Source organism: Cherax quadricarinatus, chromosome 34 (assembly GCF_038502225.1).
Source record: "Cherax quadricarinatus isolate ZL_2023a chromosome 34, ASM3850222v1, whole genome shotgun sequence".
Classification (NCBI taxonomy): domain Eukaryota; kingdom Metazoa; phylum Arthropoda; class Malacostraca; order Decapoda; family Parastacidae; genus Cherax; species Cherax quadricarinatus.
In genome coordinates, this window is record NC_091325.1 from 683,723 (window position 1) to 700,095 (window position 16,373).

Below are 16,373 nucleotides of genomic sequence, written 5' to 3' on the forward strand. Positions count from 1 at the left end.
TTAGTTTACGTCTAGTGGGAGACTTTAATATATAATTCCTAAACATCTATTAAGTTTTATTTCCGTCAAGGAACTTTTGATGATGTAGTATCAGAGGAAAAAATAATTGTCATCATTGGAATGCATATCACAGCTAGAGAATGACTCGTCTGATTGGCTTCAAATTTTCTACACTTGTGTAATGTATCAGAGACAAGATTCATAGGAATATTTACATGTCTGGCTGACCAATGGACAGTTCCCAGATTTGTGTTGATTTGGGATAGGTAGAGATAGGCTCCTCTGATAGGTGAAGATAGGCTCCTCTGATAGGTGGAGATAGGCTCCTCTGATAGATGGAGATAGGCTTCTCTGATAGGTGAAGATAGGCTTCTCTGATAGGTGGAGATAGGCTCATCTGATAGGTGGAGATAGGCTCCTCTGATAGGTGGAGATAGGCTCCTCTGATAGGTGGAGATAGGCTCATCTGATAGGTGGAGATAGGCTTCTCTGATAGGTGAAGATAGGCTCCTCTGATAGGTGGAGATAGGCTCATCTGATAGGTGGAGATAGGCTCATCTGATAGGTGGAGATAGGCTCATCTGATAGGTGGAGATAGGCTCCTCTGATAGGTGGAGATAGGCTCCTCTGATAGGTGGAGATAGGCTCATCTGATAGGTGGAGATAGGCTCCTCTGATAGGTGGAGACAGGCTCCTCTGATAGGTGGAAATAGGCTCCTCTGATAGGTGGAGATAGGCTCCTCTGATAGGTGGAGACAGGCTCCTCTGATAGGTGGAGATAGGCTCATCTGATAGGTGGAGATAGGCTTCTCTGATAGGTGGAGATATGCTCCTCTGATAGGTGGAGATAGGCTTCTCTGATAGGTGGAGACAGGCTCCTCTGATAGGTGGAGACAGGCTCCTCTGATAGGTGGAGATAGGCTCCTCTGATAGGCGGAGATAGGCTTCTCTGATAGGTGGAGATAGGCTCATCTGATAGGTGGAGACAGGCTCCTCTGATAGGTGGAGATAGGCTCCTCTGATAGGTGGAGATAGGCTCCTCTGATAGGTGGAGATAGGCTCCTCTGATAGGTGGAGACAGGCTCCTCTGATAGGTGGAGATAGGCTCCTCTGATAGGTGGAGATAGGCTCCTCTGATAGGTGGAGATAGGCTCCTCTGATAGGTGGAGATAGGCTCCTCTGATAGGTGGAGATAGGCTCCTCTGATAGGTGGAGATAGGCTCCTCTGATAGGTGGAGATAGGCTCCTCTGATAGGTGGAGACAGGCTCCTCTGATAGGTGGAGATAGGCTCATCTGATAGGTGGAGATAGGCTCCTCTGATAGGTGAAGATAGGCTCCTCTGATAGGTGGAGATAGGCTCCTCTGATAGGTGAAGATAGGCTCCTCTGATAGGTGGAGATAGGCTCCTCTGATAGGTGGAGATAGGCTCCTCTACAACACAATTGTCCTCAGATATTTAAGTTATACCAAGAATTAAGTCAAGATCCTGGACTTCACCAAACAGACAAAACAAATGCTTTGTTTGCTTGATTTTATTGGGAAAATCTGGACAAAGTAAATTATAGTGGGAAAAATAAACACGTTATTAGAAGACGGGAACTTCGGTGCCTCTTACTGCGCCTTGTGTAGTTTAAAACAATGGTTGTACATGTCGAAATTTACCATTTGCACTGAAGAAATTTGATGAGTTGCGAACACTTCTGAATAACTTCAGATTTTCAAAGTTAATGTTTAACTGTATTATTATGCTGCATTATACATTTGTGAGCGACCTGTCATTTAATTTATTAATTTTATAACATTCCTGCATATATTGACGCAAGATGTGATAATTGTCCACTTGACAAAGTTTATATTTAGTTTTGTCTGCATCAGCTGGTGATGCTGACGCAGCCTCCCAGAGATGTCACTATTGCCCAGCTGGAGCTTGGCGGTAGTGACATCCAAGTTTGCTTATTTTGTTGGATGTACCATAGACATGTGGCTCCTCCTGCATGATAGAAAGATGATAAGTTGACTGACTGGTGTCGACCTCCCTCAGTCTCAAGTCATTTAAGTTCAGTTGAAGTTCTTTTCGTATTATTGTTCTCAAACTGCTAACTGACAGTCCAAAATTGTAATCTACTTCCTATTTGAAGTTTTTGCCAATTTATTAGATGTACTCTGACCCCATTGTCTACATACAATCCTACTATACCTGTGTCTGGCTTCTGACACAATCATGCCACAATTGACACTCATGGACTTAAGAACATTTATGGATGATAGAGAATCAGTTACAATTAAGGTGTTAATTACCTCAGATACATGGACGCTGTAGAGTGCGAGGAGTTTAACTCACTAATAAATGTGAAATTAGAGTACACGTAATGTAACTTTCTAGTTTACCTTACATTGCCAACACCAGAATGTTTGTATAGTTATATAGAAAAGTCGTGCATAAGTTAAGCAGATTAGTGAATACTAAGTCAGGGAGCCATGAATGATAACACTCTGGGCTATAACAATGTTAATTCACACATACAGAGAAGCAGATCCAGGTTCTGTGTTTACCAGTTGGAGGTGCAACAGTCTGGTGTTGTGAGGTGTTGCTGGAAGATAGATAACCTCCCCAGGTTATCCACCCCTCACTCTATAACTTCAAAGGACCACAGCACTAAATTAACCAGACCAGTTCTAGGATGGTCGACTCATTGCTAGATGGCTCTTGCAGAGTTTAAAGCTGACTGAGATGACACGCGGGATAGTGATTTTGTATGACGTGTGTTGAATATTGGACGCAGGTCTCAAGTATAGCAGGAGCACCTGCCAAGAAAATCAGCGTCTGCATCTGGCTTTTGCTACATTAAGGTTGATCCGAAGAAGGGAAGGCAAGTTCTAATTCCTTGGATGAAGAGCCTTTTACCGGCATCAAGTAATACTCCTTAAAGAAAGAAATACTTGAACATTGTGAGGGATTAGCTGTGTGTGGTTGATAGCCATGTTTGTCTAGCTTCACTCACCATTACTCTGGAGGAACCCGGGTTCTAAACCTCACTGCTAGGTGGGCCACAACGACGGAGACTCATTGCTAGGTGAGCCACAACCAGGGAGACTCACTGCTAGGTGGGCCACAACAAGGAAGATTCACTGCTAGGTGGGCCACAGCTAGGCTAGGAACCACACTCTCGACGCAAGATCTGATAACCTATATTGCCAGGGGAAAAGCTGACAAGTGCCTCTACCTGCCTCTCTTTTCTACCCCTCTCTTTGTTTTCCCTTTTCTCCCCCCCCCTCCATCTCTCCTCTTCTTCCCTCGTCTCCTCCCCACATGAGAACGATGGCTCTAGTAAGGTGACAAACACCGCCAGGTTATGTGTACCTCTAATGAGTCGTTGACAATCTGAGGGGATGGCACCTCTCTCCCTCCCCTAGCCAGCCCCATACTACCCTACCCTCACGATAGTGACACACCTGTTGACAATGAGGCACCCACACATCTGTTGGCACTTAGGCACTGACACACATATGCTAACTCCAAACAACTCTAAGAATAGATATTACAGGACATAAGATTTTAAAGACCAATAATATTAGTCAACGATGCTTAGGAAGTATAGGCAGGGAGCCAAGACTCGGCACTGGCTGACATACAGTACTTACTACACAGAAAGGGTCCAGAGTAGCGATGGGGGGGGGGGTGATTAGAAATGTGGAGTATTGATGAGATAAACACCCAGGACACCTCACACTCGAAGCAAAATGTAGAAGTGTGAGGATCATTTCAGAGCAAGAACTGGTGAGTTGTATAATGTTTTGAGAATAAAAGTGGCAAAATGGCGCCTTCAGACTCCATTAACTACACCAAGGTTCTTCTATGTACGATACACCGTTGTTGGAATTCTCAAGCTGTTGAAAAGAGATTTAAGAGGCACGTAAGTTGCTCCCTTCTAATAACATGTTTATTTTTCCCACTATAATCTACCTAAAGTCAGTTCCTGATCAGCCGGGCTGTGGCTCGTACGTTGGTTTGCGTGCAGCCAGCAGCAACAGCCTGGTTGATCAGGCGCTGATCCACCAGGAGGCCTGGTCACAGACCGGGCCGCGGGGGCGTTGACCCCCGAAACTCTCTCCAGGTAAACTCCAGGTAAACCTTGTCCATAATTATTACCACATTTACTTTGTTTCGGAAGGTGAAGTCCAGGATCTTTCCTTAATTCATGTTGTAACTTGACAAATATTTGATGACAGTTGTGTTGTAGGAGTTTGAGCGAAGCTCAGACACACAAAGCAAATGTGATAGTAATTATCGACAATGAAGATTATAGTGGAAAAATGAAAAAGTTATAAGAAGACAGGGGTATTTAGGTGCCTCTTAAAATTCTCGTGGAGTCCAATCTCAGACTTGGTCTATATAAAGTTAAACAGATGGTGCCTGCATCTGTCACTTGCTCCACCAACCCTGGTAACAGCTCACAGATGGCGCCTGCATCTGCCACTTGCTCCACCAACCCTGGTAACACCTCACAGATGGCGCCTGCATCTGTCACTTGCTCCACCAACCCTGGTAACACCTCACAGATGGCGCCTGCATCTGCCACTTGCTCCACCAACCCTGGTAACACCTCACAGATGGTACCTGCATCTGTCACTTGCTCCACCAACCCTGGTAACACCTCACAGATGGCGCCTGCATCTGCCACTTGCTCCACCAACCCTGGTAACACCTCACCAGGATTGAAAATTTGAAGAGCATTAGATAAGTTATTCTGTAGTTATAAAGGAAAGTCTTGGAGGAGGTTAATGGAACTAGGAACACTGTAGCGTACAATATAACAATATAACACTGTAGCGTACAATATAACAATATAACACTGTAGCGTACAATATAACAATATAACACTGTAGCGTACAATATAACAACATAACACTGTAGCGTACAATATAACAATATAACACTGTAGCGTACAATATAACCGACTCTGGCATAAACACGTACTTTTTATATGAGTTCACTGAACTCTTAAAGATTAAATACACAATTAACAATCCAGTCTTCAATATTTCCCAATTTTTGGCAGATATATATTGTATTGTATTTCAAAAAACTGTACATTACTTAAATTAAGATGTGTGTGCTAGGAGACTAAGATGTGTGTGCTAGGAGACTAAGATGTGTGTGCTAGGAGACTAAGATGTGTATGCTAGGAGACTAAGATGTGTGTGCTAGGAAACTAAGATGTGTGTGCTAGGAGACTAAGATGTGTGTGCTAGGAGACTAAGATATGTGTGCTAGGAGACTAAGATGTGTGTGCTAGGAAACTAAGATGTGTGTGCTAGGAGACTAAGATGCGTGTTCTAGGAGACTAAGATGTGTGTGCTAGGAGACTAAGATGTGTGTGCTAGGAGACTAAGATGTGTGTGCTAGGAGACTAAGATGTGTGTGCTAGGAGACTAAGATGTGTGTGCTAGGAGACTAAGATGTGTGTGCTAGGAGACTAAGATGTGTGTGCTAGGAGACTAAGATGTGTGTGGTAGGAGATTAAGATGTGTGTGCTAGGAGACTAAGATGCGTGTGCTAGGAGACTAAGATGTGTATGCTAGGAGACTAAGATGCGTGTGCTAGGAGACTAAGATGTGTGTGCTAGGAAACTAAGATGTGTGTGCTAGGAGACTAAGATATGTGTGCTAGGAGACTAAGATGTGTGTGCTAGGAAACTAAGATGTGTGTGCTAGGAGACTAAGATGTGTGTGCTAGGAGACTAAGATGTGTGTGCTAGGAGACTAAGATGTGTGTGCTAGGAGACTAAGATGTGTGTGCTAGGAGACTAAGATGTGTGTGGTAGGAGATTAAGATGTGTGTGCTAGGAGACTAAGATGCGTGTGCTAGGAGACTAAGATGTGTATGCTAGGAGACTAAGATGTGTGTGCTAGGAAACTAAGATGTGTGTGCTAGGAGACTAAGATGTGTGTGCTAGGAAACTAAGATGTGTGTCCTAGGAGACTAAGATGTGTGTGCTAGGAGACTAAGATGTGTGTGCTAGGAGACTAAGATGTGTGTGCTAGGAGACTAAGATGTGTGTGCTAGGAGACTAAGATGTGTGTGCTAGGAGACTAAGATGTGTGTGCTAGGAGACTAAGATGTGTGTGCTAGGAGACTAAGATGTGTATGCTAGGAGACTAAGATGCGTGTTCTAGGAGACTAAGATGCGTGTTCTAGGAGACTAAGATGCGTGTTCTAGGAGACTAAGATGCGTGTTCTAGGAGACTAAGATGCGTGTTCTAGGAGACTAAGATGTGTGTGCTAGGAGACTAAGAAGAGAGTGATAACAATCGTGGAAGGAGCGACAATCAATAGATCAAAGGCGCAGATGATCATTAATTGAAACTTGAATTATAATACAAGCGACTGAGAGAGCAGCGACTCACACTGCAGGAACCTAGAGTGTGACACTACTGGTGGTGGTAATGACTGAGAGAGCAGCGACTCACACTGCAGGAACCTACAGTGTGACACTACTGGTGGTGGTAATGACTGAGAGAGCAGCGACTCACACTGCAGGAACCTACAGTGTGACACTACTGGTGGTGGTAATGACTGAGAGAGCAGCGACTCACACTGCAGGAACCTACAGTGTGACACTACTGGTGGTGGTAATGACTGAGAGAGCAGCGACTCACACTGCAGGAACCTACAGTGTGACACTACTGGTGGTGGTAATGACTGAGAGACCAGCGACTCACACTGCAGGAACCTACAGTGTGACACTACTGGTGGTGGTAATGACTGAGAGAGCAGCGACTCACACTGCAGGAACCTACAGTGTGACACTACTGGTGGTGGTAATGACTGAGAGAGCAGCGACTCACACTGCAGGAACCTACAGTGTGACACTACTGGTGGTGGTAATGACTGAGAGAGCAGCGACTCACACTGCAGGAACCTACAGTGTGACACTACTGGTGGTGGTAATGACTGAGAGAGCAGCGACTCACACTGCAGGAACCTAGAGTGTGACACTACTGGTGGTGGTAATGACTGAGAGAGCAGCGACTCACACTGCAGGAACCTACAGTGTGACACTACTGGTGGTGGTAATGACTGAGAGAGCAGCGACTCACACTGCAGGAACCTACAGTGTGACACTACTGGTGGTGGTAATGACTGAGAGAGCAGCGACTCACACTGCAGGAACCTAGAGTGTGACACTACTGGTGGTGGTAATGACTGAGAGAGCAGCGACTCACACTGCAGGAACCTACAGTGTGACACTACTGGTGGTGGTAATGACTGAGAGAGCAGCGACTCACACTGCAGGAACCTACAGTGTGACACTACTGGTGGTGGTAATGACTGAGAGAGCAGCGACTCACACTGCAGGAACCTAGAGTGTGACACTACTGGTGGTGGTAATGACTGAGAGAGCAGCGACTCACACTGCAGGAACCTACAGTGTGACACTACTGGTGGTGGTAATGACTGAGAGAGCAGCGACTCACACTGCAGGAACCTACAGTGTGACACTACTGGTGGTGGTAATGACTGAGAGAGCAGCGACTCACACTGCAGGAACCTAGAGTGTGACACTACTGGTGGTGGTAATGACTGAGAGAGCAGCGACTCACACTGCAGGAACCTACAGTGTGACACTACTGGTGGTGGTAATGACTGAGAGAGCAGCGACTCACACTGCAGGAACCTACAGTGTGACACTACTGGTGGTGGTAATGACTGAGAGAGCAGCGACTCACACTGCAGGAACCTAGAGTGTGACACTACTGGTGGTGGTAATGACTGAGAGAGCAGCGACTCACACTGCAGGAACCTACAGTGTGACACTACTGGTGGTGGTAATGACTGAGAGAGCAGCGACTCACACTGCAGGAACCTACAGTGTGACACTACTGGTGGTGGTAATGACTGAGAGAGCAGCGACTCACACTGCAGGAACCTACAGTGTGACACTACTGGTGGTGGTAATGACTGAGAGAGCAGCGACTCACACTGCAGGAACCTACAGTGTGACACTACTGGTGGTGGTAATGACTGAGAGAGCAGCGACTCACACTGCAGGAACCTACAGTGTGACACTACTGGTGGTGGTAATGACTGAGAGAGCAGCGACTCACACTGCAGGAACCTACAGTGTGACACTACTGGTGGTGGTAATGACTGAGAGAGCAGCGACTCACACTGCAGGAACCTAGAGTGTGACACTACTGGTGGTGGTAATGACTGAGAGAGCAGCGACTCACACTGCAGGAACCTACAGTGTGACACTACTGGTGGTGGTAATGACTGAGAGAGCAGCGACTCACACTGCAGGAACCTAGAGTGTGACACTACTGGTGGTGGTAATGACTGAGAGAGCAGCGACTCACACTGCAGGAACCTAGAGTGTGACACTACTGGTGGTGGTAATGACTGAGAGAGCAGCGACTCACACTGCAGGAACCTACAGTGTGACACTACTGGTGGTGGTAATGACTGAGAGAGCAGCGACTCACACTGCAGGAACCTACAGTGTGACACTACTGGTGGTGGTAATGACTGAGAGAGCAGCGACTCACACTGCAGGAACCTACAGTGTGACACTACTGGTGGTGGTAATGACTGAGAGAGCAGCGACTCACACTGCAGGAACCTACAGTGTGACACTACTGGTGGTGGTAATGACTGAGAGAGCAGCGACTCACACTGCAGGAACCTAGAGTGTGACACTACTGGTGGTGGTAATGACTGAGAGAGCAGCGACTCACACTGCAGGAACCTACAGTGTGACACTACTGGTGGTGGTAATGACTGAGAGAGCAGCGACTCACACTGCAGGAACCTACAGTGTGACACTACTGGTGGTGGTAATGACTGAGAGAGCAGCGACTCACACTGCAGGAACCTACAGTGTGACACTACTGGTGGTGGTAATGACTGAGAGAGCAGCGACTCACACTGCAGGAACCTACAGTGTGACACTACTGGTGGTGGTAATGACTGAGAGAGCAGCGACTCACACTGCAGGAACCTACAGTGTGACACTACTGGTGGTGGTAATGACTGAGAGAGCAGCGACTCACACTGCAGGAACCTACAGTGTGACACTACTGGTGGTGGTAATGACTGAGAGAGCAGCGACTCACACTGCAGGAACCTACAGTGTGACACTACTGGTGGTGGTAATGACTGAGAGAGCAGCGACTCACACTGCAGGAACCTACAGTGTGACACTACTGGTGGTGGTAATGACTGAGAGAGCAGCGACTCACACTGCAGGAACCTAGAGTGTGACACTACTGGTGGTGGTAATGACTGAGAGAGCAGCGACTCACACTGCAGGAACCTACAGTGTGACACTACTGGTGGTGGTAATGACTGAGAGAGCAGCGACTCACACTGCAGGAACCTACAGTGTGACACTACTGGTGGTGGTAATGACTGAGAGAGCAGCGACTCACACTGCAGGAACCTACAGTGTGACACTACTGGTGGTGGTAATGACTGAGAGAGCAGCGACTCACACTGCAGGAACCTACAGTGTGACACTACTGGTGGTGGTAATGACTGAGAGAGCAGCGACTCACACTGCAGGAACCTACAGTGTGACACTACTGGTGGTGGTAATGACTGAGAGAGCAGCGACTCACACTGCAGGAACCTACAGTGTGACACTACTGGTGGTGGTAATGACTGAGAGAGCAGCGACTCACACTGCAGGAACCTAGAGTGTGACACTACTGGTGGTGGTAATGACTGAGAGAGCAGCGACTCACACTGCAGGAACCTAGAGTGTGACACTACTGGTGGTGGTAATGACTGAGAGAGCAGCGACTAGAACCTACAGTGTGACACTACTGGTGGTGGTAATGACTGCAGGAACCTACCTAGAGTGTGACACTACTGGTGGTGGTAATGACTGAGAGAGCAGCGACTCACACTGCAGGAACCTACAGTGTGACACTACTGGTGGTGGTAATGACTGAGAGAGCAGCGACTCACACTGCAGGAACCTACAGTGTGACACTACTGGTGGTGGTAATGACTGAGAGAGCAGCGACTCACACTGCAGGAACCTACAGTGTGACACTACTGGTGGTGGTAATGACTGAGAGAGCAGCGACTCACACTGCAGGAACCTACAGTGTGACACTACTGGTGGTGGTAATGACTGAGAGAGCAGCGACTCACACTGCAGGAACCTACAGTGTGACACTACTGGTGGTGGTAATGACTGAGAGAGCAGCGACTCACACTGCAGGAACCTACAGTGTGACACTACTGGTGGTGGTAATGACTGAGAGAGCAGCGACTCACACTGCAGGAACCTAGAGTGTGACACTACTGGTGGTGGTAATGACTGAGAGAGCAGCGACTCACACTGCAGGAACCTACAGTGTGACACTACTGGTGGTGGTAATGACTGAGAGAGCAGCGACTCACACTGCAGGAACCTACAGTGTGACACTACTGGTGGTGGTAATGACTGAGAGAGCAGCGACTCACACTGCAGGAACCTACAGTGTGACACTACTGGTGGTGGTAATGACTGAGAGAGCAGCGACTCACACTGCAGGAACCTACAGTGTGACACTACTGGTGGTGGTAATGACTGAGAGAGCAGCGACTCACACTGCAGGAACCTACAGTGTGACACTACTGGTGGTGGTAATGACTGAGAGAGCAGCGACTCACACTGCAGGAACCTACAGTGTGACACTACTGGTGGTGGTAATGACTGAGAGAGCAGCGACTCACACTGCAGGAACCTACAGTGTGACACTACTGGTGGTGGTAATGACTGAGAGAGCAGCGACTCACACTGCAGGAACCTACAGTGTGACACTACTGGTGGTGGTAATGACTGAGAGAGCAGCGACTCACACTGCAGGAACCTACAGTGTGACACTACTGGTGGTGGTAATGACTGAGAGAGCAGCGACTCACACTGCAGGAACCTACAGTGTGACACTACTGGTGGTGGTAATGACTGAGAGAGCAGCGACTCACACTGCAGGAACCTACAGTGTGACACTACTGGTGGTGGTAATGACTGAGAGAGCAGCGACTCACACTGCAGGAACCTACAGTGTGACACTACTGGTGGTGGTAATGACTGAGAGAGCAGCGACTCACACTGCAGGAACCTACAGTGTGACACTACTGGTGGTGGTAATGACTGAGAGAGCAGCGACTCACACTGCAGGAACCTACAGTGTGACACTACTGGTGGTGGTAATGACTGAGAGAGCAGCGACTCACACTGCAGGAACCTACAGTGTGACACTACTGGTGGTGGTAATGACTGAGAGAGCAGCGACTCACACTGCAGGAACCTAGAGTGTGACACTACTGGTGGTGGTAATGACTGAGAGAGCAGCGACTCACACTGCAGGAACCTACAGTGTGACACTACTGGTGGTGGTAATGACTGAGAGAGCAGCGACTCACACTGCAGGAACCTACAGTGTGACACTACTGGTGGTGGTAATGACTGAGAGAGCAGCGACTCACACTGCAGGAACCTACAGTGTGACACTACTGGTGGTGGTAATGACTGAGAGAGCAGCGACTCACACTGCAGGAACCTACAGTGTGACACTACTGGTGGTGGTAATGACTGAGAGAGCAGCGACTCACACTGCAGGAACCTACAGTGTGACACTACTGGTGGTGGTAATGACTGAGAGAGCAGCGACTCACACTGCAGGAACCTACAGTGTGACACTACTGGTGGTGGTAATGACTGAGAGAGCAGCGACTCACACTGCAGGAACCTACAGTGTGACACTACTGGTGGTGGTAATGACTGAGAGAGCAGCGACTCACACTGCAGGAACCTACAGTGTGACACTACTGGTGGTGGTAATGACTGAGAGAGCAGCGACTCACACTGCAGGAACCTACAGTGTGACACTACTGGTGGTGGTAATGACTGAGAGAGCAGCGACTCACACTGCAGGAACCTACAGTGTGACACTACTGGTGGTGGTAATGACTGAGAGAGCAGCGACTCACACTGCAGGAACCTACAGTGTGACACTACTGGTGGTGGTAATGACTGAGAGAGCAGCGACTCACACTGCAGGAACCTACAGTGTGACACTACTGGTGGTGGTAATGACTGAGAGAGCAGCGACTCACACTGCAGGAACCTACAGTGTGACACTACTGGTGGTGGTAATGACTGAGAGAGCAGCGACTCACACTGCAGGAACCTAGAGTGTGACACTACTGGTGGTGGTAATGACTGAGAGAGCAGCGACTCACACTGCAGGAACCTACAGTGTGACACTACTGGTGGTGGTAATGACTGAGAGAGCAGCGACTCACACTGCAGGAACCTACAGTGTGACACTACTGGTGGTGGTAATGACTGAGAGAGCAGCGACTCACACTGCAGGAACCTACAGTGTGACACTACTGGTGGTGGTAATGACTGAGAGAGCAGCGACTCACACTGCAGGAACCTACAGTGTGACACTACTGGTGGTGGTAATGACTGAGAGAGCAGCGACTCACACTGCAGGAACCTACAGTGTGACACTACTGGTGGTGGTAATGACTGAGAGAGCAGCGACTCACACTGCAGGAACCTACAGTGTGACACTACTGGTGGTGGTAATGACTGAGAGAGCAGCGACTCACACTGCAGGAACCTACAGTGTGACACTACTGGTGGTGGTAATGACTGAGAGAGCAGCGACTCACACTGCAGGAACCTACAGTGTGACACTACTGGTGGTGGTAATGACTGAGAGAGCAGCGACTCACACTGCAGGAACCTACAGTGTGACACTACTGGTGGTGGTAATGACTGAGAGAGCAGCGACTCACACTGCAGGAACCTACAGTGTGACACTACTGGTGGTGGTAATGACTGAGAGAGCAGCGACTCACACTGCAGGAACCTACAGTGTGACACTACTGGTGGTGGTAATGACTGAGAGAGCAGCGACTCACACTGCAGGAACCTACAGTGTGACACTACTGGTGGTGGTAATGACTGAGAGAGCAGCGACTCACACTGCAGGAACCTACAGTGTGACACTACTGGTGGTGGTAATGACTGAGAGAGCAGCGACTCACACTGCAGGAACCTACTGCAGTGTGACACTACTGGTGGTGGTAATGACTGAGAGAGCAGCGACTCACACTGCAGGAACCTACAGTGTGACACTACTGGTGGTGGTAATGACTGAGAGAGCAGCGACTCACACTGCAGGAACCTACAGTGTGACACTACTGGTGGTGGTAATGACTGAGAGAGCAGCGACTCACACTGCAGGAACCTACAGTGTGACACTACTGGTGGTGGTAATGACTGAGAGAGCAGCGACTCACACTGCAGGAACCTACAGTGTGACACTACTGGTGGTGGTAATGACTGAGAGAGCAGCGACTCACACTGCAGGAACCTACAGTGTGACACTACTGGTGGTGGTAATGACTGAGAGAGCAGCGACTCACACTGCAGGAACCTACAGTGTGACACTACTGGTGGTGGTAATGACTGAGAGAGCAGCGACTCACACTGCAGGAACCTACAGTGTGACACTACTGGTGGTGGTAATGACTGAGAGAGCAGCGACTCACACTGCAGGAACCTACAGTGTGACACTACTGGTGGTGGTAATGACAGAGAGCAGCGACTCACACTGCAGGAACTAGAGTGTGACACTACTGGTGGTGGTAATGACTGCAGGACTCACCTCCAGTGTGACACTACGGGTGGTGGTAATGACTGAGCGAGCAGCGACTCACACTGCAGGAACCTACAGTGTGACACTACTGGTGGTGGTAATGACTGAGAGAGCAGCGACTCACACTGCAGGAACCTACAGTGTGACACTACTGGTGGTGGTAATGACTGAGAGAGCAGCGACTCACACTGCAGGAACCTACAGTGTGACACTACTGGTGGTGGTAATGACTGAGAGAGCAGCGACTCACACTGCAGGAACCTACAGTGTGACACTACTGGTGGTGGTAATGACTGAGAGAGCAGCGACTCACACTGCAGGAACCTACAGTGTGACACTACTGGTGGTGGTAATGACTGAGAGAGCAGCGACTCACACTGCAGGAACCTACAGTGTGACACTACTGGTGGTGGTAATGACTGAGAGAGCAGCGACTCACACTGCAGGAACCTACAGTGTGACACTACTGGTGGTGGTAATGACTGAGAGAGCAGCGACTCACACTGCAGGAACCTACAGTGTGACACTACTGGTGGTGGTAATGACTGAGAGAGCAGCGACTCACACTGCAGGAACCTACAGTGTGACACTACTGGTGGTGGTAATGACTGAGAGAGCAGCGACTCACACTGCAGGAACCTACAGTGTGACACTACTGGTGGTGGTAATGACTGAGAGAGCAGCGACTCACACTGCAGGAACCTACAGTGTGACACTACTGGTGGTGGTAATGACTGAGAGAGCAGCGACTCACACTGCAGGAACCTACAGTGTGACACTACTGGTGGTGGTAATGACTGAGAGAGCAGCGACTCACACTGCAGGAACCTACAGTGTGACACTACTGGTGGTGGTAATGACTGAGAGAGCAGCGACTCACACTGCAGGAACCTACAGTGTGACACTACTGGTGGTGGTAATGACTGAGAGAGCAGCGACTCACACTGCAGGAACCTACAGTGTGACACTACTGGTGGTGGTAATGACTGAGAGAGCAGCGACTCACACTGCAGGAACCTACAGTGTGACACTACTGGTGGTGGTAATGACTGAGAGAGCAGCGACTCACACTGCAGGAACCTACAGTGTGACACTACTGGTGGTGGTAATGACTGAGAGAGCAGCGACTCACACTGCAGGAACCTACAGTGTGACACTACTGGTGGTGGTAATGACTGAGAGAGCAGCGACTCACACTGCAGGAACCTACAGTGTGACACTACTGGTGGTGGTAATGACTGAGAGAGCAGCGACTCACACTGCAGGAACCTACAGTGTGACACTACTGGTGGTGGTAATGACTGAGAGAGCAGCGACTCACACTGCAGGAACCTACAGTGTGACACTACTGGTGGTGGTAATGACTGAGAGAGCAGCGACTCACACTGCAGGAACCTACAGTGTGACACTACTGGTGGTGGTAATGACTGAGAGAGCAGCGACTCACACTGCAGGAACCTACAGTGTGACACTACTGGTGGTGGTAATGACTGAGAGAGCAGCGACTCACACTGCAGGAACCTACAGTGTGACACTACTGGTGGTGGTAATGACTGAGAGAGCAGCGACTCACACTGCAGGAACCTACAGTGTGACACTACTGGTGGTGGTAATGACTGAGAGAGCAGCGACTCACACTGCAGGAACCTACAGTGTGACACTACTGGTGGTGGTAATGACTGAGAGAGCAGCGACTCACACTGCAGGAACCTACAGTGTGACACTACTGGTGGTGGTAATGACTGAGAGAGCAGCGACTCACACTGCAGGAACCTACAGTGTGACACTACTGGTGGTGGTAATGACTGAGAGAGCAGCGACTCACACTGCAGGAACCTACAGTGTGACACTACTGGTGGTGGTAATGACTGAGAGAGCAGCGACTCACACTGCAGGAACCTACAGTGTGACACTACTGGTGGTGGTAATGACTGAGAGAGCAGCGACTCACACTGCAGGAACCTACAGTGTGACACTACTGGTGGTGGTAATGACTGAGAGAGCAGCGACTCACACTGCAGGAACCTACAGTGTGACACTACTGGTGGTGGTAATGACTGAGAGAGCAGCGACTCACACTGCAGGAACCTACAGTGTGACACTACTGGTGGTGGTAATGACTGAGAGAGCAGCGACTCACACTGCAGGAACCTACAGTGTGACACTACTGGTGGTGGTAATGACTGAGAGAGCAGCGACTCACACTGCAGGAACCTACAGTGTGACACTACTGGTGGTGGTAATGACTGAGAGAGCAGCGACTCACACTGCAGGAACCTACAGTGTGACACTACTGGTGGTGGTAATGACTGAGAGAGCAGCGACTCACACTGCAGGAACCTACAGTGTGACACTACTGGTGGTGGTAATGACTGAGAGAGCAGCGACTCACACTGCAGGAACCTACAGTGTGACACTACTGGTGGTGGTAATGACTGAGAGAGCAGCGACTCACACTGCAGGAACCTACAGTGTGACACTACTGGTGGTGGTAATGACTGAGAGAGCAGCGACTCACACTGCAGGAACCTACAGTGTGACACTACTGGTGGTGGTAATGACTGAGAGAGCAGCGACTCACACTGCAGGAACCTACAGTGTGACACTACTGGTGGTGGTAATGACTGAGAGAGCAGCGACTCACACTGCAGGAACCTACAGTGTGACACTACTGGTGGTGGTAATGACTGAGAGAGCA